The sequence below is a fragment of the Talpa europaea genome, assembly GCF_964194135.1.
Source record: "Talpa europaea genome assembly, chromosome: 12".
In the NCBI taxonomy this organism is placed as follows: Eukaryota; Metazoa; Chordata; class Mammalia; order Eulipotyphla; family Talpidae; genus Talpa; species Talpa europaea.
Window position 1 is genome coordinate 63889388 of NC_140079.1, and position 25223 is coordinate 63914610.

Here is a 25223-nt window from a genome sequence, read left to right on the forward strand (position 1 = left end):
GATAAACTGAATGAAAATAGTCTAAGGAAAAGATTATCCCTTGTGGCATCCCTTGATGCCACAGAGTATATGTCATGAATGAAGTTTCATTGGGGCAAAAACTTAAAATATTAGGGAAAAAAAGGTTTTCAAATCCATTATCAGCAAAACCATTTTTCTTAACCAAAACTGCTTCACTCCCCTTTGACTGTCATATTGCAGGATTATGTATCTTTTGGGTTAAATTTATTTTTTTGTTTAATAATATATGAGAAATAATAGGTTGAGGAATAGAGCCAATGATGATATTGGTGAGAATCTTGCTAGGATTTTACTGAATTTTGATTTTCAGTAATAGGTTGCATACTTCATTAAAGGACTGGCCTTAACACAAATGTATTGTAAAACCTTCAGTGTAGCTGTTTGCCCATCTTAGCCCCTCTTGTGATCCATCATCCTTGCATAAAATTACCTCTTTCTTTCCTCTTTTTCTTTTCTCCTTTAATCATTCTCTCTTCCTTTATCACTTCTACTCATTCATTCATTCTGTCGAATCAATGACCTTTAAGAGAACACCTCCTATCTACCAGGTCCCATCCATACAAGAGGTTGACAAGGTGGATGATTCTACTTTCCAGAAGTTTCTATCTTTATCCTCAACCTCTGCTCTACTCCTTATTTTGTCTTGACTTTTCGTTTCTTTCCTCACAGCCTGTTGTCTAAGTTCAGTGGACTCCTGTTCTCTTCTTCAAACCCATCAAACCTATTCTTAATTTCCCCTAAGTTTTAACAGGGAAAGTCAACTGATTTATTGTTGCCTCGTGTATTGGTTTCATATTGCTGTAACAAGATACCAGGAACTTAGTAGCTAAAAGCAATATGAATGCCTTATCTAACATCTCTCTATATATGTTAGAGGTTTGGACCATGGTGTCAGAAGGGCTTCATTCCATTCTGGAGGTTCTAGGGGATGACTGATATCTTTTCCTGCCTTCTAGAGACTGCCCACTCGCTCCATCGTCAATGTCAGCAAGAGTGCATCAAGTCCTCATATAGAGTATTACTCACTCTGATTTTCTACCTTTCCCTTTCCCCATCTTTTAATAACCCTTGTGATTACATTGGGCACATTCACATAATCTAGTATAATCTATTTTATTTAGCAACTTTAACGCTGTCTGCAATCATAATTACCCTTAGCTGTGTAACCAAGCACATTCACATGTTTCTGGGATTTGATTATGGACGCTGGGAGAGAGGAAGAATTTTGCCTACCACACCTCACCCTTTTCAGTTTGACAGGTATCCAAGTTTCTAGTGAGCAGGATAGAACCCTCAAATTTTCTTTTCTTGCCAAATGATAAGGCAGCATATTGGAGCCATTAAAATTTCATCTGAAAGGGACGTAAACTTTGAGTCAGACAACTACTATTAAATGTCAGCTTTTACCACTCATGAATTTTGTGATTGTGGGAAACTCACTTCAATTTCCCCGAGCCTTCATTTGCTCACCCTTAATTTGAGAATATGTGCTTCACTGTGTTTTCAGATAGTTAAATTGAAATAACCTAATCCTAGAAAAAGACGCTGATTCATAGTAATCCATATGTTTCCTTTATCTATTTAATTCATCAGACCCCACATTACATAGGTTGACCCCTTAGGGTTCATTTCCATGAACACTTCATCAGTCAATCAACCAACATGGCTGCGTAATGGATGGCTGCTCAGGAACTTAGGGTGGTATAGCCTACCATATCTTCTTTTCAAGAAGATGCCATCCTGCTTGTGGAATCTATATGTGAATACATGAAAGATTAACAATAGAAGATGTTGTGTCAGCAACACTGAAATCATGTAACTCACCCTAATTAATTGCCTGGTGACTTATAATGCCATTTGGGAGTAACGAGTACTGCAACTGGGGCAAAATGGGATGGTTTCACAGAAGAAAAATGATGTGAGCAGGGCTTTGAAAAAGTAGGGTTCGATTTAGGCCCCTGCAAGGAGTGAGGATTGTAGTTTATTCTGAGCCAAAACCTTTGGATTCTTCCTCTGTGAACTTCAAAGATCTTGTTTATTCATAGGGAAATGTTCAGCTCAAAACAGGGTAAGTCAGCCACAAGAATACCACCAGTAAACACTGCCATCTCCCACCCCCGCCCCTCTGACAACCACCTCCTTGCCAGGCTTCCTCTCCTCCTTCCCATATCTCCACAAGATCCAAAACAGCCTTTATTTCTCCTGGCATTATTTAGAAGCAGTCTCCCATAATTACAGTAATCTTTTCTCCCTTGAATTCAGCAAAATTATCCCTTTTCTTTATTTCGGCACCATCAGTACATGACAGACATTATTGGTAAGCTTTGTGAAATGGTGCTGTGTTGTTGGTTTTTTTTTTTTTAAGTGACATCTGCTCAAATAGACTAATGTTCCTATCTGACTGACTCATTTGGTGGGAACATGTCCACATGCCAGTGTGAGTGGATGGAGGTGGAGGATACAGGAAGAAGGGAGCATTTGGAAGACATTTTTCAGAATTTTAGGTTAAGAACATGACTTCTTCATTTCTTACAGAAGATCAGTGGATATTATTTATAGCAATACGATGTCTGAAATATGTCATGTTTCAGGATGGGTGAAGATAGCCATGATTCTTAAACCCACTTTGATTACCTTGGTGATTTCTATCCATGTTTCCTTGTCCTCCACCAGCTGAGGCTCCTTAACTCATCTCCCTCCCACTGTTCTCTAGTGACCCCTTTGAGGCAGCTCTGAGATTCCATCTTTGTACCTTCTGGCATTCAGAATCGGTGTTCTCATCAGTCCAGAGGTCTTTTTCTTCTTGGACTCAATCTTCGAAATGACACCAAGGTGTCAGAGAAGCATGTGATTTTCTGTCAGTGTCCATTTACTTATTCTTAAGTCCATTCAGTGAGGTCCTTCTATGTGCCACATGTTTGGGAACACTGGGAGGGGAAATCAAAGCTCTGTCTTGTAGAACCATGATCAGGGGAAAACTGTAAGATGACACACAAAGCAGAGACTCAAGGATGGGGTTAGATAAGACTTCTCTGAGCAGGTGACACTGATGCAAAATAATGACAGCTTACATATTTCCAATAGCCATCTCACAATGACTGTTTCATAATATTCTAACCCCTCACATCTGTCTGGTTCTCTAGGCCCTGATCTTTGACTCTGATCTTTGCTCATGTTTTCTGTCTCAAAAGAAACCACCACCTATAACATCACCAATAACATTAGTGGCAACACTCAGACCTACTGCCTTCGGGGATCAATTCATTTCCTAATCTTCATAAAACTTTCTCCAACCATATTCATGTTCATTAGTTTCTCTAAATTGCCATAGTACTTAATCTATAATTACAAATTGGATAATATTTATAAAAAATAAATGAAATTAGAAAATATAATACAAACATAGGTATTATAATAATAGGTATTGCTATTATCTTTAATTGGTAAGAGAACATTTGATACCTTCACAAACACTAACTGTATTTCTTTAGGCAAGTTGGTTCTTTAGCTATAATGCAAGAAAACCATATCTTATGGATTTGTGTAGAATGGGGACTTTTGTGGTATCTAAGGATGTGGTATCTAAGGATCCACTTTTGTGGATTGAGCTAAGGATGGATGCTATACAGATAGATGTAATACAGAAAATCTATAACTTCATTGCATGTTTTTTGAACATTAATCAAGTATATTGATATGCATATAAAATATCTGACAGTATTTTTCCTTGTTCCTTTATTTCCTGTAGACCAGGAGAGGTAAATGTTTTGGATGGAAGGAGCAGAACAATTGTCTTATGAAGTAAGGTTGATAATAAAAGATAAAGTTACACATTCTTCAGATCTCTGCAACTTTCATCTCAAAAAACAGAGAATTATAATATTGTGATGAGTTGATGATTCCCCATTTCCTGTGTCACCATTTTAGGGCAAGAAGACCGTGGTTTGGACCCTTTAGAGACTATAGGATCAATATTTTCTAGTAGACAATATTCATGAGGAATAAAGACACTTACCAGCTGAGGGAAGAAGAGATGAAAGAAAGGGGAAAATTGCTAGCTCACCTTTCTGGAAGGTGAAAACTTTCTGACCTTTCAGAAAGGTTCTTCAATCTGGTGCTTGAATACTTAGCCATCAATCGGGAACAGTGGATTCAAATGGAACAATTTTATCCACAATTCCCCTCACCCATCCCCAAAGACATTTGACAATGTCTGGAGATGTTTTGGGTCATCTTAACTTGAGTAGGATGGGGTATCTAGGGAATCAAGCTAAGGATGCAGCTAAATATCCTATAATTTACAAAAAAAATCCATAAAGCATTAGTCTGGTCCCAAATATAAATAGTGTTGAGGTTGAGAAACACTGTATTAGAAATAATTCTAACCCATAATCCTGAATTCCACTAATCCTGTGCTGAGTGATCTAAGTCCCAACTATCTTTCCCCTTGTATTTTCTCTAGACCCAAGATCTAAAATGATCAAATTGCCATTAATTAATGGAAATTAGGCAGCAAAACTTGAAGATCCAGTATGATTGTTATTTTTACATTTATACTGGCCAGCATTTGACCATCTGACTTCTTTACTTACAATTGGGTGATTTCAGTGCTACAGGAATTCATTCTAGGAGAAGGAAGAGCTAAAAAACAATTGGTAAAGCAACCCAGAGATTAACAACAGCAAGAAGCTACTACCATCCAATGAGTCAAAACAAAAAAAGTGAAAAGGGACTCAGTGTTACTAGAGGCCATAGAGTTGGAGCCACAGAAATGATAGTCACTACATGAGACAGAAGCAGATAGAAGAAATATCTATCTTCTGCCTTCCTCCAGCCCACCAGCATTTTCCATTGACTTGAATCCAAGTGAAAGACAGATGGTAGGGTATCCTAGGAGATGCAGCTTACAAAGGTCAGTCCTTAGACAAAATAGAGAAGAGCAGGGAAAAGAGGGAGGAATGAGTAGATCTAAGATTAAGGAGACCCAAGACAAACACAGTACCCCGTGTACTTTGGAGATGCATCTTCTGTGGATCTGATAATATAGTTTCATACTTACTCATTTAAGTGTAATACCCTTCCTTTTTCTTTATTCTCTTCCTCTGGGCTGGAATGCAGAGATGATGGAGTAGCCATCTTGAACCACCAAATAGATGATGCAGTTTGAGGATAGCAAAGTGCAAGACAGAGGGAGATTAGATTTCTGATGATTGTGGAGCTGTAGTGCTATCTGTCTAGATTTCTATACCAGAGAGAAATGAACTTTTACTATAATTAATCCATTTCCATTATAACTGAATATATTACTGCAATTGAAGCAAAATCCCAAATAACATAATCTACTCTCTCTCTGGACTTGATACCTAAATCATATTAAAGATTTACTTTCATTCTTAATCTGGAATCTCACAAGGTCAGAGACTGTGTCTTAGCATCATGTTTCAAGGATATCTTTTGGGCATGCACAGTTCTGTAGCATGTGTCAAATCACCTTACTTGAGCAGATATTTAGTTTTTATGCTTACATTCAAACATTAAATTTTAGTCAGCAATAAATGGTATCAATAGAGAAAGGAAAAAATACAAACTGGCAAATGGAGTCTTTCTCAAACTTTAAGTTGACAATGTTGAGTTGTTACAGCGCAGATTCCTGAGTCTGAGACCCAGAGATTCTGGTTCAGTCCACTTGGGGTGGGGCTTCAGAGTTTGCATTTCTAACCAGCAACCAAGTGATGTTGATGCTGCAGGCCCTGCAGCTATACTTCCAGCAGCATTACTTTAGAATAGGATGCCAGAAGGATGGAATCAAGTTGATGAAAATTATCTCTTCTCTTAGACACAGTGGAGATGTGGGGCCTTTTAAAAATCAATAAGTTAAATGTGTAAAAATCTGAGGCTTTCCACACTCCTGCAGTGGGGAGATTTTTAAGGAAACTAGAGGAAACAGAAATGAAGTAGGTGACTTGAATATAACCCTGTGACTTGATGAAAGGGGACTTCATGAGCCCATGAAGATCCTGGGGCTCCAGGGAGAAAGACTGTGGTCTGTGGTCAGCTAGCTTATTCATCTAACTTGTCAGCCAGCTCAGCCAGCCATGGACCCAGGGGGCTGCTGTCATGATTTGGCATTTGCAGTTGTCCATTCTGAGAAGTTCATGGATGGAGGTGGGGGAACTCGGTGGGGAAGAGATTTAGGAGACTTGAGGAACTTTAGATCCCTTCTGACCCATTATAAGTAAGCAAAAAATATAAGTTAAGATAAGTATTCTCATGATTCAAGCACAATTTCAATGTGAGTCTCCTTGCCTACCACCCTTTTCCAGTTAAATTACTATGCCGAGTACTTCCTACACAGAAATACTGGCGCTGCCATAGCCAAGGAGCGTGGGTTAAATCCTACTCCCACCCCCCAGTAAACTAATCTGCTTCTGTGAAGTATATATGAGATTTCACACAGACAGCAGGGCAGAATAAGTGATTTCACCGGCCTGAAAAAAATTATTGGCTGTTTAAACATAGATACCAAATTTAGATATTGATAGGGCTTAACATAAAACTTCCTTCCTCCTCCTCCCTTTTCCTGTTCCTTCTCCTTCCTCCATTCTCTTTCTCTGCACATCTCCACCTCCTCCCCCACCCTTTTGAACAATCAGTAGGCCTTTTAGCATGATTTAACTTTATCTCCAAGCAGTTCCTTGCTCTTCTTTACTAAACTGGCAGAACTCAGAGAGGTGTTAAGTGTCCTCCTCTTAAAACTGCATCTGCTGCATTTCTCCTTAATTAACCTGATGGACTGTTATGTGTGGGTTATCTGGGCCTCATGAGTCCCTCTCAAACCATCTCTGGGTCTGAATGACCCCATCAGAGTTTGTAGACCAAGGACTGACTTTTCTCTGGGCTTTCTGACTGTGCTGTTTGCCTGGAATCTTTCTGTCATTTCAGAGACCAAGTCTACACAATGACAGACTTATGAACCATGCATGAAGAGTGATCATTTCTCGTCAACTGACCCACAATAAGGTTTTGTAAATAGTTTATTTATGTTAAGATTTTTCATGCCTTATCTCCAAAACACAATCCCTAATGGAGAATTTTATCCCAACTTGGAATTTGGAGATTCTGAGTTAGGTTGCTGAAATTTCTTTTTTTTTGTCCTGCAGTCAATCTGCCAAACATAGTGTCATGCTTCTGGCCCTAACACTGTCCAAATTATGCCTTTGATCCTATCCCTATCAGACCGTCACCCTGGGAGTGACATGACACTGCTCCAAAGAACACAAAGATGTCATATTAGGAGGTGATATAAATTTTCCCTGAAATGAGGTGTTCAAAATTGTCACACAAGTAATAAAGAGGGACAAAAGCCAGTGTTTGGATTCCCTGCCATCTACCAGCCACATAATAAGTGCCTTGGACAAGCTGGAGAGGAATATTCATGGCTATGTTTGAGAATGGACTCCATTCTTCCATTTGGGACAGGAGAACCATCAGAATTGGGTATGCAGTTGGATTATTAGCCCTTTTTGGGCCAACGCTAGTATTTAGGAACCTATTGATGAATAGTAATTCCTAACCCTTTCATAATGGGTGTTTGGAAAAGCCAGAGCTGGCATAGTAAATTAATGATATACAGATTATGACCGGCTGGATGAGGGGGAAAATTTATCCATAGGTGGTTTCTTCAGTACCTGAGCTCCCCCCTTAAGGGAGGTGATATTCATGAGGTCATTTTGATTGAAGGTATAGTTTCAAGACACCCATAGAAAGGAAGTAAGCTTAGGAAAGTGTTGGGGGGAAGAGCCCCAGAAAGGACCACCAGTGAGCAGGAGACAGAGAGTCAGGTGGCAAGTACCTATTCATATAAGGTGACAGGGAAGAGGCTAATTTTTCCTTGGACTTAATTATATGTGATTCCTTTAAAAGGTGCCCTAGGAAAAGCAAAGCAGGAATTTATGTGGGCATTGTAAATTCAAGTCCTTCTCTAAATGCAGATGCAGTGTGAGTAGGTTATCATAAGATGAAATATGCAGGCAACAAAAAAAAAAGTTGTTTTTTCCAAAATTTGTTTTTCCTCATCCCAGTGGGATGAAACAGCTAATATGGGTGTCCCAGCCAAGATCACTTTCTTGAGCCGATTTTGTTCTTTTTCTTTCATGCTAGCTTGAAGGGATGCTGAAGAGCAATAAGACAACTTACTGGGTACAGCCACTTCTAAGACCAGTGTGAAAAAAACTGTTCCTTAATTTCCTTGCATGAACTAAGCACCTACTAATAAAGCAAACAGCAATGAAAGCCAGATGTGAAAATTCAGGATTCTGAAATTGTATTTTAGCTTTAAGTTTCTGACTTTTGACACCTCAACAATATTGTCAAAAAATTTTGGTGTCCTAAAGATGAGTGATGGAGTTTTGTTTGTGTGTGTATGTGTGTGTGTGTGTTTCTGCTATCTCTCAGTATTCCAGGACAGGCGCTAAATACTTAAATGTATTCATGCCACTAAGCCTCATAACAAATCTGTGAGATAGATAATAATATTAGTTCCATTAATTTTAAGTTAGCTTAATAACTAGCCTGAAAATATTTAGCTCTTACATATGGCATGCAAGTCCATCAGTCAGACTCTTGTTGACCTTTTATTTTTATGTTTCCCAGGATTTCCAGTTCTCAATAGCATCCCACTTGCTATAAGCGGTCCTAGAAATTGGTGAATGGTGGCAATTGTATGGGAACATTATTTGTAAACAAATATCAAACTTTTCACTTAATAATAAAAGTTAAAATAATATTTCTACATCTAGAAAACTCCCTGGGTTCAATCAAATATCATTCAGTTTACCAGAAATCAAAACACATACAGCTCTTTCAAGTTCAAATGAGTCTCATGCTTATGAAATAATGGGTTGAATTTCAATATTGGCCTATATTATCTTTGAGAACTGAGCCCAAATAGGAAAACTTCAGGCAGGCAGCTTCTAAGATGGCCCTCAATGACTCCTGCTCCCTGGTGCTCCTGGTAGACTTCTCTCACATTGTGCCAAACTTTATCTGTGTAATTATTAGGCTAGGGCAGAGTTAATAGCATGTTTCTTCAGAGACTAGATTATAATTGATATTGCAGCATCTATCTTGTTTGTTCTTCCTTTGGGAGAAACCAGTTTCCATGTTGAACAGTGGTATAGAAGACCTAACATGGTGAAAGAACTGAAGTATGTTCTGTCAAGCCAACAACCAGTGAGGAACTGAGCCCTCTACCTAACAGCATTATAGGGGAGCCATCTTGGAAGCACATCCCCAAATTCAGTCAAGTGTTCATATGACCTCAGCTCTAGCTGACCACCCAGCTAGAATAAGATATGACAATGTGAACTAGGACCACTAACCAGGTTAGATTCCTAACCTGCTAAATTTTGGAGTTATTTATTACACAGAAATAGGTATATTGGACCTCTGTGTTTATGCTCCACAGCTTCTCCCAAACTCACCAGAGATTTACTAGTTAATTCTTTCATTCAACAATTGTTTATTGAATGTCAATTTGTATGTGCCAACTCAAGTTGTCAAGAACCTAAGAATATAGTCATAAATAAAATTAGTAAAGTTCCTGCTTTCATAGATTTTACATTATAATGGAGGGTTATTTATAGTTATTTGCGTATTTGTCTTATCTTCTTGGCAAGATCACAAAATACTTGAGGAAAGGAACATTTATTTTTATTTCCCTACAGAATTTTGCGTGGTAAATCTAGTTGTTGTTTTGTATTATCCTGTATGTTTTTTAGTATCTGTGATTTATAGATTCACAGAAGATTTCAAGATTCTTGAATGCAGAAACACACACACACTCTCTCTCTCTTTCTCTCTCTCTCTCTCTGTGTGTGTGTGCGTTTGATGAAACAGTGTAAAGTTCCCTAAACACAGGTCTGCCTAGCCTGGCGCCTATTGCCATTTACCTTGGCTCACTGTCCACCTCCAGCATGCTGAACAGTGAGAATTATTATTGTAAGAATCCTATGCTGAAATATTCTCTTAGGATTACAGCTCTGTTTCCCCATCTCATCCTTCCCAACAAGATAAAAGTCCCAACCTTTCTACAGAAGCTCTACTTCCCCATCTGGTCCAGTGCTGAGCTAATCTTTGCTGAGAAGGGCAGAATTCATGAGCTATACACTACATATAGATCAGAAAACCAACTCAAGCAAATGGTACTGGATTTTACTTAACTTCATATGTAATTTTTGAATGCCATACCCTAAGAGGTTGTTTTAATAACTAAATATATTATACATTAAATGCCTAGAACAGTGTCTGGCAAATAGAAAGGTCAGAATATGTTAGCAACTATTAATAAATACAGAGGGCCTACAAGTGCCCAGTGCACATAAGCAATATAATATCTTCAATATAATATCTCATTTAACCAAAATATATCCCACCAGTACTTGGATTCTCATAGGCGAACGACACTGAAACAGATGCTGAATTAAGTAATACTAAACACACAGGTGAATGAATGATGAAGTTGTTCTTCTCCCCCTGACCCCTCTTTGTTTTCTACACCTTAGTTGTAGATCCGGATGAAGTGAAGGGACAAACCAATGTTTATTTCTGCTTCTTTTAGGGCAAGGTCTTGGAGTTTGAGACTGTGTGTTCTATGTCATGGTCAATATTCAAGCAATCATGGTGTTATCTGTTTCATTTCCAATACAGCACCCACGTTCTGCATATGCTGTTTACTCCCCTGAGCAGCATCCTGAAACACTGAAGCAGATGCTCTGTGTGCAGCTTCACCTAACTGTGCGAGGGTTGCAGCTCTCAAATTGAAAATAAACCACAAGTATACATGAGATTAGTAGGTGGGAGGGAGGTGGGGGGCAGGGAGGAGAATGAGGCAGGAGAAGGGCAAATTGTCGCCTGGCTCTGAGAAGACATGTCTTTACAAGAGCTTACCAACATAAAGAATTGAACAGAATGTGGCCCAAACTAAGCCTGTAAATGCCAAATAATAAGAATCCTTTATCAGGAACATTAAGAACCCTTTAGGAGAGAAGCATAAAGAATTCCAGGAAGCACATATTCAAAGTCTGTTTCCTAGGCAGCTGAAGCCACCCACCTTCCCTTGAACAAATGGAGCCAAATTCGGTTCTCAAATGTGCCATTTGACTTGCTTTTCAAAACTATCCTAAGGGTTCTGCTGGTATCTTTTGCTTTCTGAAAGAAGCCTGTAATGGAGGGATTTGCTGCTGCTCTCTCTCTGGTCATTAGAAATCCTTTAATCCCAAGCCCTGTCTCCCAACTGCCCCACCTCAACTGTAGCCCCATGTCTAGAGTATACTCATGATGTGTTGTTCTCAAGTGACTGTGGACATAGCACCTGACTGTGGATGTCTCTCCTTCTTCTTTGAAAGAAGGAGTAGAGCAAATCACCATTGTTGGTTTCTGGGGCTATGAGGGTAGCTTTAAAAGTCTGGCTTTAGTTGAAATATGAGACAAGGAGGAACTCTTAGGGAGGAAGTAAGAGTTTGCTTAGATAAGTTATAGCACATCTAAGTGACAAAATATTACACAGCCATTAAGAAGCATGCTGTATGAGAATAAATTAGATGAAGAGTTCAGAGTATTAAATTTAAAAAGAACAACCAAATTCCAAAATAGATTTGTTCCAGTCCATTAAAAATACGTGTTTCTAGAAGGAAAATAACAAAGTGTTCTTTGTGGTTATATCTGGGTAATAAGACTATGGTTATTTTTCAATTCCTTCTTTGTTTTTATTTCTTTTAAATTTTCTATGATGAACACATTAAATTTTAATAAAAAGGGATATTTATGTAGCAAAAATAGAAATAAAAATATATATAATGTATAAAATGTGTGAGAGTAAAGCCAGGTTCCAATCATATAATTTTCCCTGAACTCTCATCCTTTTCTCATCTCTCTACCCTCCAGCACTTAGTCACATCTTTACAAGTTGACATATCATTAAACATTGTCCTAAGTCTTTGGTGACTTTCTGAAGACAGGTTGTTTCCTAGGGACTGTATCTTATTTTTCTTTTGCATCTAATCCCCCACCCACCCACCTAGGTCAACCACAGACGTAAAGCTGTAGACATAACAGGAAGAGGAGTGGTCAGTCTACCAGGGCAAGGGTCAATGTGAGGATGGAAAGGAGTTTAGAAATTTTGGGGGAGGGGTGAGTCATGTTGTCCAAGATGAGGCTAGATGGAATTATAAGTAAATTTGTTCATTCCTCACTCTATGTATTCCCTAGAAGAGAAGAAGCAAAGGAATCTTCTGAATCACATTTCAGTTTGAAAGAAATATTCTCTCTGTGTCTCTCTTTTTCTCTCAATTCTGCTTGCTTGCTTGCTCTCTCACTCTTACACACACATCTCATTAGGCTCCCTCGTATCCGGTAGAGAATCGGTAGTACTCAGTAAATAGTCCCAAATTGCTGGAGACTAGCTTTTGGCAAAATGTCATGTCAGTAGTCCCTGAAAGGATGAGACGGCCTAGGTGACACGTTAAGGGGCTGAGGGGAAGGGGATGAGGTAGTGAGGAGACACTGACACTCGATGAGGTGCAAGTATCTTCTACTGAGGGGCTCAGCAGGTTCTTTATTTATACTTTTTTTAGCAAGCCATAAGATTACATTATCATGTGCACAGAAACAAAGCAGAAACAATCAGGGCATCCCTTTTCCCATAGATTTTTGGCCACTATGTGCTTTTAGCAAGAAGGCAACCTACAAGGTTAATAAAAAACTAAGCCTTACACTAGAACTCACTGTTTCAGCTAAACAATAACCTAAGACAGTAGATAGCTGCCGGTACATCCCTATCAGCTAAAGCCTAAGCAAGAAAAGACTTTTTTTATACGCATGGCCTTCAGCCGGGGACCGGCTGCTACTCAGCTATCAGAACTTTTTCTTCCTAGAAACCCCTTAACTCAAATAGCTTCATTTAAAAACTTACATTCCACTGCCCAATATAGCCTCTAATAAATTTTTCTCTCTCTATGACCAAGAACAAAAAGCAAAGGGATGCCAAATCTTCAGCCCCAAGGTGTGAGGCCCTTTAGCTTCGGCCCCACGGTGTGAGGCCCCCTCTCTTAGCTGCTTGTCAGTATCCTATCTGGCTGGGGAAACAAGGCCCCCTGCAGCACCAAATGAACAACACAACCTCTCACTGTCCAGGCACCACGCCACCACGACACCGGGTCAGACTGGAGGACGCAGACCAAAACACTGAGGCAATGACCAGGCAATGCCCAGAGGCCCAGAGGCCTCTCTTGGGCAAGTTCACTGTGGCCAGGGTGGAGCCGACAGTGCATGCAGATAAATCTCCTTTCAGCATCCCCTACCTTCCCAGGTGGGAGCCTACTCCTAAACATCCACACAGGCCCTTCCTGTGGTTGTGAGGGAGATTTAGCACCCGCCATGGCAAACAGGTAGTGCAGCAACCAGATGTGTTTTCTGTTTTGGTTTGGTTTGATTTGACTCTGTATGTGGTGTTTTATAAACACCTTATTTTAAGTGCTTTGTTTTCTATGATGCAGGTGTGCCCCACCTCTCCCTAATCTTTGTCCCTGCAGTGTCTCTTTAATTCACATTACCCGAAAGTATTTGGGTGTATATCCTGTGCTCTGGAGGAGGCCGTGGGGAAGAGGGACTATAATGCTTTGGAGATGATGATAATAGTATCAGTTATAGTAGCAGACTTTAGCAGATTTTATCCTAAGAGTTTCCTTTGATCTATCATCTAAACTTTAAAGCAGGCAGAGCCTAGCTGGTTGGGGTTCTGCTGTTCATATCCCTTTAGACCTTTCTTACTAGTTCTATGTCCCCCATCCCACACCCCAGTTTCTACATAAGCAGGTGTGTAAACTGGGCACTTAAGGCTTTTTTTCAGAAGACTGACATCAAGTTACCAAAACCTGGTAACTTTTCCCTACCCCTTCCTGCCAAAGACTGATTGATGACAGGATGATATGCACTTCAGAGCCCCACAAGTCCCCAATCCACAGAGCCCACAGGATCAATCAGGCTGGGACTTTGCCTCTTCCCATCCCTGTCACACTTGAGTACCTCATCTCACATATGAAAAAACTGAAGCCCAAAAATCACTCACCCTAGTGCACAAAATGGCAAGTTGCAGGACTTAGGTCTGCTTGAACTTCAGAGGACTTTCCAAAATCTTGTTAAAGTATGACAGGGAAAAGCATATGTAAAATAAGGCCTGGACTCTTTGTTTTTATACATAGCAGGTCAATCATTCATACAGGACCAGTACTAGAGAGTTTCTCTCTTTTTATCTCCCTTTCCTTCCTTTCCTCCCATTTAAAGACATTTTACTTGGGAAAACTGTGGACACAGAAAAGGGTTTGATTGAGCAACAAAATATTTCCCTTTTGTAAAGATGCTGACTAAGGGATTAGATATATTGTTCTAGAATCTCATGGTGGTAGATGTATTGTTCCACGTAGTCAACAAACTTGATCAGTCATGTCACCATATTGGCAAAGAAGACAACTCACAGCTGAGCTAGTTTTTTTGATATTTAATATTTGTTTAAAACAAATAGTTGAATAAAAGCTGACTCAGTCAGAGATTCAATCTATTGTAGGCTGTTCAACTTATAGAGAGTAGAGACCTACTCTGTGCAAGCACTGTGGTAGGATTTGGGGATATAGTTATGAACAAGACTGATGTTTGCAGTTATAACATAAAGAGGTGATTTCTTGAGGCAGTGGTGATGGGGACAGTAATCACTGCTTTCCATGCTTTCTCATGATCCGTGACGATTAGCATGGCCAAGTTCTCCCAGGCAGTGTTGCAGGTCTGTTTTGAGTTCCATCAACCTCCATTCTTTATTATCACTCTCTAAAGTCATACAAAAGCAGAGAGACAACAACGGGCTAATCATGACCATCCTCCCCTACACCTCTTTAAGTTAATTAAATTCTTCCTATATTGAAACCTAAATCCTTATCATAGTGGTAGACACAAGTACAACTCAAATGACTAACCAAAATCCCAAAGACAAAGATTCTATAATATTGGAAAGTCATAACAACACTGAGAAAATGGTCTGGTTTCTCCTGTGTTTATAATGTACTGTAGGTGCCTTGAATGCTTACCCACCTCCTAAAATTTGCTATATCTTAAGTGCTTCATAGCAACCATTTTCACTGTGATTTCAAACACAAATACAATTCTTTCTAATAATAATAATTTTTAAAAATCTGCTGTTTTAAAGACTTTTATTATGGCATTTATTTTCTTTTTAAAATAGTAATTTCTTATAAATATGCAAAACATAATTTAATTTTTTTCATATTACTCTTTAAAAGTATAGTTATTATTTTCATGGTTTGACAGATGAGAAAACTGAAGTTCAAAGATTTTTAAATTACTTGTCTGATATCATGTAATTCTTGTTTTCACTGTGTAAGTTAGTGGTCAATAGCCTTACTTGAATGGATGTTTTTATTTTCTTTCACTTTTTTTTCACTTTAGCATGTGTCCAGGAGTATATTTTATTCTCTTGTTTAGTTTCTATTTTATTCTACCTCAGTTAAAAGAAAAAAAAATCAAAGAAAGCCTAGCTTGTTGTTTTTTTTTTGGTTTTCTTAATATGTAACATTATCTTAAAATTTGGTTATAAGGATCATAGCATTTTAATAGTTTCCACTCTGCTTCCGTAATTGGACAATTATAGGAAATGGCCCTTTGTTTCTGTTTCACTGATCAGTAAATTCTTATAATAATTAATTGTTTTTGCTCTTAAGCTGAATTAATTAAAACATGATGTTGAATCAAAGTTATTGATACTGAAATTAGGTCAACTTCTTTATTATCAATTATAACATAGCAGCTATTTATATATAAATATATATGTCAGTTTAACATTCAGTTTAAATGAACAACATTTCTTGAAAAATTAGCTTGTAAACTCTATGGAGCAAAAAATATGTCTATTTTGCTTTCATGAATGTAAGTGTAGCACCTGACACAGAGTTGGCATTACCTTGAGGGCATCAAAATCTGAGTGGAAAAAGACAGGTAAACAATGAAGGAGGTGGAAAAGGTTGGTGTGGAAAACCAAATGAACAGCAAATAAAATTAGCCAAAAAGGCTTAGTTGAGATGAATGTTAAAATTACTGACCTTTGAAAAGGAAATTCTGAACTTTAACTTCACAGCTATACAGCTTTCCTTTTCCTGTATTTCCCTGCTCTAACAAAGTCTCTAATGTTCCAGCGTCACACAGCTGTGCTATGCGAATGACAATGATAGGGAGTCCTAGGTGAGATGCTAACGTCCAGTCAGTTTTACACCTTTTAAAAAAAAAAGATTTGTTTATTTATACATACAAGAACTGGGGTACAGATCAGAGGTGTGGGAGCGTGAGAGGACTCACCAGAGACAGAGTGGGGAGCAGAACAGGCAGACTGACTGAAAAAACTCCTGAGGGGAGCAGCGGGTGAGACAGCAGAGGTCTGCTGTGCCATGTGGGTATCTCCCTGGTTGGCCGGGGATTGAACTCATGCTGCAGAGGCTGTGGACAGCTTCATAGTGCTGTACTTAACCCCTTGTGCCACGAGGGAGGCCCTCAGTTTTACACCTTTAAATAACTCCTTCCCCATAGGGTTATGTTGCTGTCAGTAAATGAAATTGTCAGGCTAGAAATTGGAATCTTGCTGATGGACATAAAGGGGATGATCTAGGGAGGAGAGCTAAGATCAACTATGGCTATAGGTACCTCAAGATATTGTGGGGTCGGTTCTGCAGATACTCATTGCAATAAAGTGAATATCGCCAAAGGGCAAAGGGCAATAAGGCAAGGGATGCCTGTAAATAGATCAGAGAGCTAATAATCTGTGACCTCCTGGAGCTACATCTCTAGTGGGGTAGTTTGTCTTGTGACCAGTTGCAATCAAGTGAAACATATATAATAATATGTCTACTGGAAGCTACTGGAAGCTACTGGAAGACACAGCAGGCTACCCCAGGAGCTTTAGTCCACAAGGGATGGCGCTCAATCTGAGTCTCACAGGTTGAATCAGAGACAGAAACACTTCTACCCCAATCCCAGATACAGTTGGAGTCTGACAGAGCTGAAGCAGTGGTGGTCAATACTCACTCAGGACATGGGCAGAGTTAACCTGGCAGGAGCAGAAAGAGAACTTTGAATCCAGCAGGGAAGGGACTGAGAAGATGAACTGAAATTTGACCCAGTTTTGCATAAAGAGGATATCTTAATTTTTCTATGTACATGAACATCATTCATAACTGGGAAAGGAGTGCCACGTGGGAGAGATGCAAGAACTATGAGGAAAGGAAGCCAAATTGATATGAAGGGAAAAAAATCCCAGTTGTGCTGTACAGAACATGATTTATGCTATTTCTGAGCCACACACCTCTTATATGAAAAGAGATGTGTGTAAGCGTTTAGATGCGCTGTGTTGTGCTTATGTTAAATCACTGGAGATGAGGTAACATTGAACATTCAAAAACACATTAAGAGAAAAGGAGCCAGACAGAAGTAAGAAAGACAGAAAAATTCAGGTGGTGCAGTATGGGAAGATGATGTCAGAGCTACTGTCACAGACCAGAGGGTGCCAAGCTGAAGTGGCACACTTAAGCAAATATTTAAAGTAATAACGATAACATTCAGTTCTGGCAGGGATGTTTTAAACTGGTCCTTTTAGACTACAGGTCCCCAAATAATGTCAACTCATCTCATTAGAATGTTTATAAGAAAACCATAATCACCAGAGATCACCTGGAAATGCCAAAAAACACAAACAAAAAAAACTCCCAGCAAACCAAGGATTGATTCCCAGCCAGGGTCACTCTCTCTACAGTTCGCATGCCCTCCGCGTGCCTGTGTGGCTTTTCTTGGGGACTCAGGTTTCCTCCCACATCACAAAGATGTGAATATTAGGTTCACAGTGTCATCAGTGTCTCATGGTCCTGGTTGGAGTGAGTTTTGGGGCGTGTGTGTGTGATGCACCCTGAAATGGTCGAACTTGGCCAGGGCTGGCTCTTACCTTGACCATCAGCTATAGGGATGGCTGTGGCCACTGGGGACCCTCACCTAGAATAAGCAGGTTGGAAAATGAATGAATACAAAGATTATTTTATATAGTAGTGTTTTGTATCTTTATTTAGATCTTTCGTGGTGTTTTTGTGACAAGAAATATGCCATAGTCACTCTTGTTTAGCCTATGGTCAAATTGGTCTCATTATGTCATTTCTTAAATTTGATGTTTCTAAGAACCTATTAAATATGTTAACTGAGGATTATATAGCACTAGTGAGAGAAGTAGAGTCTTCCTGGAAAACAATTGAACCATATGTTTTAAGAACCTTCAAGTGTTCTTATATTTTGGACTAATAAATGCATCTTTCAAGGTATACTCTAAGGAAAAAAAAAATATATATACATATATACATATACATATACATACAAAATATTTAAAATATATGCATATATTCTTGTATATTTATATATAGCATATCAGAATATTAGTATAGAGAAAAATTAAAAATACATAAATTTCTACCAGTAAGGGAATGATTAGGAGTGACATATTTATAAATAGAACGTCATGCAAGAATTAAATGTTCACAAGCTCTTTAGATTGTTATTTGAGATTGTTAGAAAGTAGAAAACAAAGTATATGGTTTTTCAGTTTTTAATGACATATAGAAGAGTCTACCTGAAAAAAGGGAAATTCAGCAAAACTATCTGGAATCAGCATGTATTACTTTTAGGAACTTTGTCAAGGTTTAATTTGTGAACAATAAAATTTATCAATTTAAATGCGCAAGTTGACAAATGTTTAGACTTGGGCAACACAATCAAGTATAAAATTTTGCTATCACCCTAAAACTTTACCTTGTCCCCCTTTGCTTTCCCTTCCCCTGAACAACTACTGTTTGTTTTCTGTCAGTTTGCTTTCCAACAGTTAGTGCAAACAGAATCCTTTGCTATGTAGGCTTCTGTGTCTAACTTAATGCTTTTATGATTCTTTCGACCAACAAAATATTTTGTTCCTTTATGTTACAGAGTAGTGTTCTTCTGTGCAGACTGACTATAATTTGGTTTTCTCTTCACCAGTTATTGGAATTTTGGGTTGTTTCAAGTTTCTTTCATGAATAAAGTTGCTATGAACATTTGTGCACAAGTCTGTGTGGGTGTAGTTTTCATTTTTCTTGGAATTATTTGGTGTTAATAAGGAACTGTCAAATTCTTTTACAAAGTGGTTTTATCTTTTGTAGTGTTTGAGAGTTCAGTTGTTTCACATCTTCACAAATACTTGGAATTATTCATTGTTTTAATTTTAGTCATTTCTAGTGAGTTCAAAGTCATTTCTAGATTTCAAAAACTCAATGTATTTTTTTAAAGATTTATTTATTTATGCATACAAGAGCTAGGGTACAGGCCAGAGATGCGGGGGTGAGAGGATTCACCAGAGACAGAGTGGGGAACAGAACAGGCAGATTGACCGAAGACACTGCTGAGGGGAGCAGCAGGTGAGACAGGAGAGGTCTGCTGCGCCATGTGGGTAGCTCCCTGGCTGGCTGGGAATCGAACTCATGCTGCAGTGGCTGCGGATCGCTTCATGGGTTGAGGCCTAACCCTTGCGACACAAGGGAGGCCCTCAATGTAGTTTTATTTTATTTTTTTTAATTTTATTTATTTATTTATTTATTTATTTATTTATTTAATTTTTTTTTTACATCATTGTTCATTTTTATTTTTTTTTCTGACCCCAATCCCTCCCCTCCCGCCCCCCACCCCCCAAAAAGTGTCTCTGGTTCATAGTTTTTTGTTGATTTTGATTTTCACTTTCTTATAGTTATTCATTTTCCTGGTCCCTTATTTAAGTTTTCTAGATTCCTGCTATGAGTGAGACCATCCGGTATTTTTCTTTTTCTTTTTGGCTTATTTCGCTGAGCATGATCCCTTCCAGCGCCATCCATGTTGCTGCAAATTGCATGTGTTTATCTTTTTTGAATGCTGAGTAATATTCCATGGTATATATGTACCACATCTTCTTGATCCAGTCATCTATTTTTGGGCATTTGGGTTGTTTCCAAAGCTTAGCTATTGTAAACAGTGCTGCTATAAACATAGGGGTGCAGGTGTTGTTTGGAATTGATGTTTCCGTGTCCTTTGGGTAAATACCTAGGAGTGGAATTGCTGGATCATATGGAAGCTTTATGTTTAGTAGGTCCAGAAATCTCCACACAGCTCTCCATAGTGGTTGGACCAGTTTGCACTCCCACCATCAGTGCAGAAGAGTTCCTTTTTCTCCACAACCTCGCCAACATTTGTTGTTGCTAGTTTTTTTAATATGTGCCATTCTCACTGGTGTGAGATGGTATCTCATGGTAGTTTTGATTTGCATTTCCCTGATTACAAGTGATGTTGAACATTTTTTCATATGCCTGTTGGCCATTTGCATTTCCTCTTCAGAGAAGTTTCTTTTTAGCTCTTCTGCCCATTTTTTGACTGGATTATTTTCTTTGTTGTTGTTGAGTCTCATCAGCTCTTTGCAGATTTTTGTGATCAGTCCTTTATCATTAGTGTTGGGTGCAAAAATGTTCTCCCAGTTGGTGGGGTTTCTCTTTGTTTTTGTTATTGTCTCTTTTGCTGTGCAAAAGCTCTTTAATTTGATGTAGTCCCAGCTGTTTATCTTTGCCTTCACTATCACAGCTTTGGGTGATGTGTCTGTAAAGATGTCTTTGATGTGCAAATCACGTAGTGTTTCGCCTATATTTCCTTCTATGCATTTTATGGTTTCAGGTCTTATGTCTAGTTCTTTAATCCATTTTGAGTTGATTTTTGTGTATGGTGTGAGGTAGTGGTCAAGCTTCATTCTTTTGCATGTAGCGACCCAGTTTTCCCGGCACCATTTATTGAACAAACTTTCTTTGCTCCAATGCATAGTCTTTGCTCCTTTGTCAAAGATTAGTTGACCATAAATCTGTGGGTTTATTTCTGGATTTTCTATTCGATTCCATTGGTCTGTATGTCTGTTCTTGTTCCAATACCATGCAGTTTTGATGATTATGGCTTTGTAGTATAGTTTGAAATCTGGGAGTGTGATGCCTCCATTCCTTTCTTTTTTTTTCAGGAGAGCTTTGGCTATTCGGGGTTATTTGTGATTCCATATGAATTTCATCAATAATTGTTCTATTTCTTTGAAGAATGACATTGAAATTTTGATTGGAATGGCATTGAATCTGTATATTGCTTTTGGAAGGATGGCCATTTTAATAATGTTTATTCTTCCAATCCATGAGCAGGGGATGTCTCTCCATTTCTTTGTGTCTTCTTCTATTTCTTTTAACAGTGTTTTATAGTTTTCTTTGTATAGGTCCTTTACCTCTTTTGTTAGATTTATTCCCAAATATTTGATTTTTTTTGTTTCAATAACAAAAGGGATGGTCTTTTTGATTTCTTCTTCTTCAGATTTATTGTTTGTGTATAGGAAGGCTACTGACTTTTGCGTGTTGATTTTGTATCCTGCCACTTTACTGAACTGATTGATGAGTTGAATTAGCTTTTCTGTGGAGTTTTTGGGGTTCTCTATGTATAATATCATATCGTCTGCAAATAGTGATAGTTTGACTTCTTCTTTTCCTATTTGGATTCCTTGGATGTCTTTCTCTTGTCTTATTGCCCTGGCTAGGACTTCCAGTATTATATTGAAAAGCAGTGTTGAGAGTGGACATCCTTGTCTTGTTCCAGATCTTAATGGAATTGCTTTCAGCTTTTCACCATTGAGAATGATACTGGCTCTTGGCTTGTCATAGATGGCCTTTATGATGTTGAGGTATGTTCCTTGTATCCCAAGAATTTCAAGGGCTTTTATCATGAATGGGTGTTGCACTTTGTCGAAAGCTTTCTCAGCATCTATTGATATTATCATATGGTTTTTATATTTCTTTTTGTTGATGTGTTGGATAACGTTGATTGATTTTCAGATGTTAAACCATCCTTGTGTCCCTGGAATGAATCCTACTTGGTCGTGGTGAATTATCTTATGGATACATTGTTGGATTCTGATAGCTAAAATTTTATTGAGGATTTTTGCATCAGTGTTCATTAGGGAGATTGGCCTGTAGTTTTCCTTTTTTGTGTTGTCCTTGTTCGGTTTTGGTATTAGTGTAATGTTGGCTTCATAAAACGTGTTTGGTATTGTCCCTTCCTTCTCAATTTTTTGGAAGAGTTTGTGAAGGATAGGCACTAATTCGTCTCTGAATGTTTGGTAGAATTCATTTGTAAATCCATCAGGTCCTGGGCTTTTGTTTTTGGGGAGGTTTTTGATTACCATTTCAATTTCGCTAATTGTAATTTGTCTGTTTAGGTGTTCTATTTCTTCTTTATCTAGCTTTGGGTGATTGTAGAGTTGTAGGAATTTGTCCATCTCCTCTAGATTGTTAAACTTGTTTCCATATAACTGTTCATAGTAGTTACTGATTATTCTTTTGATTTCTGCTGTGTCCGTTGTGATTTCTCCTCTTTCATTGATGATCCTGTTTATTTGTGCTTTCTCCCTTTTTTCCTTTGTGAGCCTGGCTAGGGGTTTGTCTATTTTATTGATTTTTTCAAAGAACCAGCTCTTGGTTTCATTGATCTTTTGGATTGTTTTTTTAGTTTCGATTTCATTTATTTCTGCTTTGGTTTTTATTATTTCTTTTCTTCTACTGGTTTTGGGGTTTTTTTGTTGTTCTTTTTCTAGATCTTTGAGCTTCGAGATTAGGTTGTTTCTTTGCGTTCTTTCTTGTTTCTTGATGTGAGCTTCTATTGCTATATATTTTCCTCTTATTACTGCTTTTGCTGCATCCCATACATTTAGGATATTGGTGTCCTCCTTGTCGTTCAATTCAAAAAATTTTTAAATTTCTTCTTTGATCTCCTCATTAGTCCAATGGTCTTCCAGTAGTGTGGTTTTTAATCTCCATGAGGTAGGAAAGTTCCTTGCCTTCTTTTTATGGTTTATTTCTAGTTTGATGCCTTCATGGTCAGAAAAGATGGTTGATATGATTTCAATCTTGGTGTATCTGTTGATGTTTGTCTTGTGCCCCAGTATGTGATCGATCCTGGAGAATGATCCGTGTGCGCTTGAGAAAAATGTGTACTCCGTTTTTTGGGGGTTTAGTGTTCTATAGATGTCTGTTAAGCCCAATTGCTCTAGGTCCTTATTTAGAGCTTTGGTTTCTTTACTTATTTTTTGTCTTGTTGATCTATCCATTGTTGATAGTGGTGTGTTGAAGTCTCCCACTACGTATGTGTTTTCTCTGATGTCTGTTTTCAGAGAGGACAACAGTTGTCTGATATATTTTGGTGCTCCTTCGTTTGGTGAGTATATGTTAATGAGTGTTATTTCTTCTTGAAGTATTGTCCCCTTGATCATAATGTAGTGACCATTGGGGTCTCTTTTTATCTTTTTGAGTTTGAAATCTGTTTTATCTGATATAAGTATAGCTGTTCCTGCTTTCTTTTTTGGTCCATTTGCTTGTAGGATTGTTTTCCATCCTTTAACTTTGAGCCTATTTTTATCTTTTGTAGCTAAATGTGTTTCCTGGAGACAGCAAAAGTTTGGGTTTTGTTTCTTAATCCAGGCTGCAACTCTGTGTCTTTTTATTGAAGAGTTTAGTCCATTTACATTTAGAGTTAATATTGATATGTTAACATCTGTATTTGCCATTGTGTTTGTCTTTCCTTTGATTTTATTTATTTATTCTTTTAATAACTTTCTTTGGCCTTCTTTCATTGTTATTCGTCCCTCTGAGGTTCTGGCTTTAGGACTCCTTGTAGTATTTTTTGGAGTGGGGGTTTAGTTGCAATGAAATTCCGGAGTTTCTGTTTGTCTGGGAAGGTCCATATTCTTTCTTCAAAGAGGAAGGAGAGCTTTGCGGGATAGAGTATTCTTGGTTGGCATCTGTTTTCTTGGAGTCTGTTGACTATGTCCCTCCACTCTCTCTTTGCCCGTAGTGTTTCTTCGGAGAAGTCTGATGTCAGCCTGATTGGTTTTCCTTTGAATGTTATCTGTTTCTTCCCTCTTGCCAGCTTCATTATTTTTTCCTTGTCCTGGATTCTTGGGAGCTTTACTATTATGTGTCTTGCTGTATTTTTCCTTTCGTCGTGGAAGTTTGGTGTTCTTCTTGCTTCTTGTATATCAATTTTCAGCTCCTTCTTCACATTTGGGAAGTTCTCTTCAATTATCTCTTTGAATATTTTCTCTGTTCCTACATCTCTCTCCTCTCCTTCTGGGATTCCTATAACTCTTATATTTCCTTTCCTCATGGAGTCAGATAGTTCCCGAAGTCTTTCTTCGTTCTTTTTCCTTCGTACTTCTCTTTCCTTTTCTGTTTTGGTTCTTTTTATTTCTGTGTCTTCAAGATTACTTATTCGTTCTTCCATTTCATCTATTCTGCTTTCATTGCTTTTCCCAGAATTCTTTAGTTCTTCCATTAATTCTTTGATCTCCTGCATTTCTTTTACTTCCCTCTTTAGGGACTCAATTTCTTTCTTCTGACCATTGTTTTCCCTCTCTAGGGACTCAATTGCATTCTTCTGATCGTTGATTATTTTTCCCTTATCATTGTTTTCCTTTATGACTTCTGTCAGTTTTTTAATCACGGCAATTTTAAATTCTCTTTCTGGAAGGCTCAGAAATTCTTCCAAGTTATTGTCGTTGCAATCTGGGGGCTGGTTTTCTTTTTGTGGTGTGCTTTTTCTCTGGAGAGTTGCTAGGTTGCGTGTGGTTCTTCTCCCTACTGTCTGTTTTCTAATTTTCCATATGCATTGGGACAATGTGTTGTTGGGACTGGCCGGCATCTTGGGTGGGCTTCTCTGTTCCCCTCTGGTTCCTCCAGGAGTCATCTGTCAGTTTCAAGCAATCTTTACTGGAGAAAGGTCCCTGTTCTAAAATGCCGATGTGGGGACACACTCCCCTGTGTGCCTGGTCTGCCCCGGCGGTGGGTTCCTGCTCCCCTCTGGGCTTGGACTGCAGGCCAGAGGGGGTCTGGCGTGGGCGAACTTCCCCCCTCACCTCTGGCTCCTGAGGAAGCCTTCTGCAGGTAGTCTTTACTGAAGAAATGTCCCTGTTCTAAAATGGTGATGTGGGACACACTCCCTGCGCGTCTGGTCTCAGGCACACTCTTCTGCGCGCCTGGTCTGCC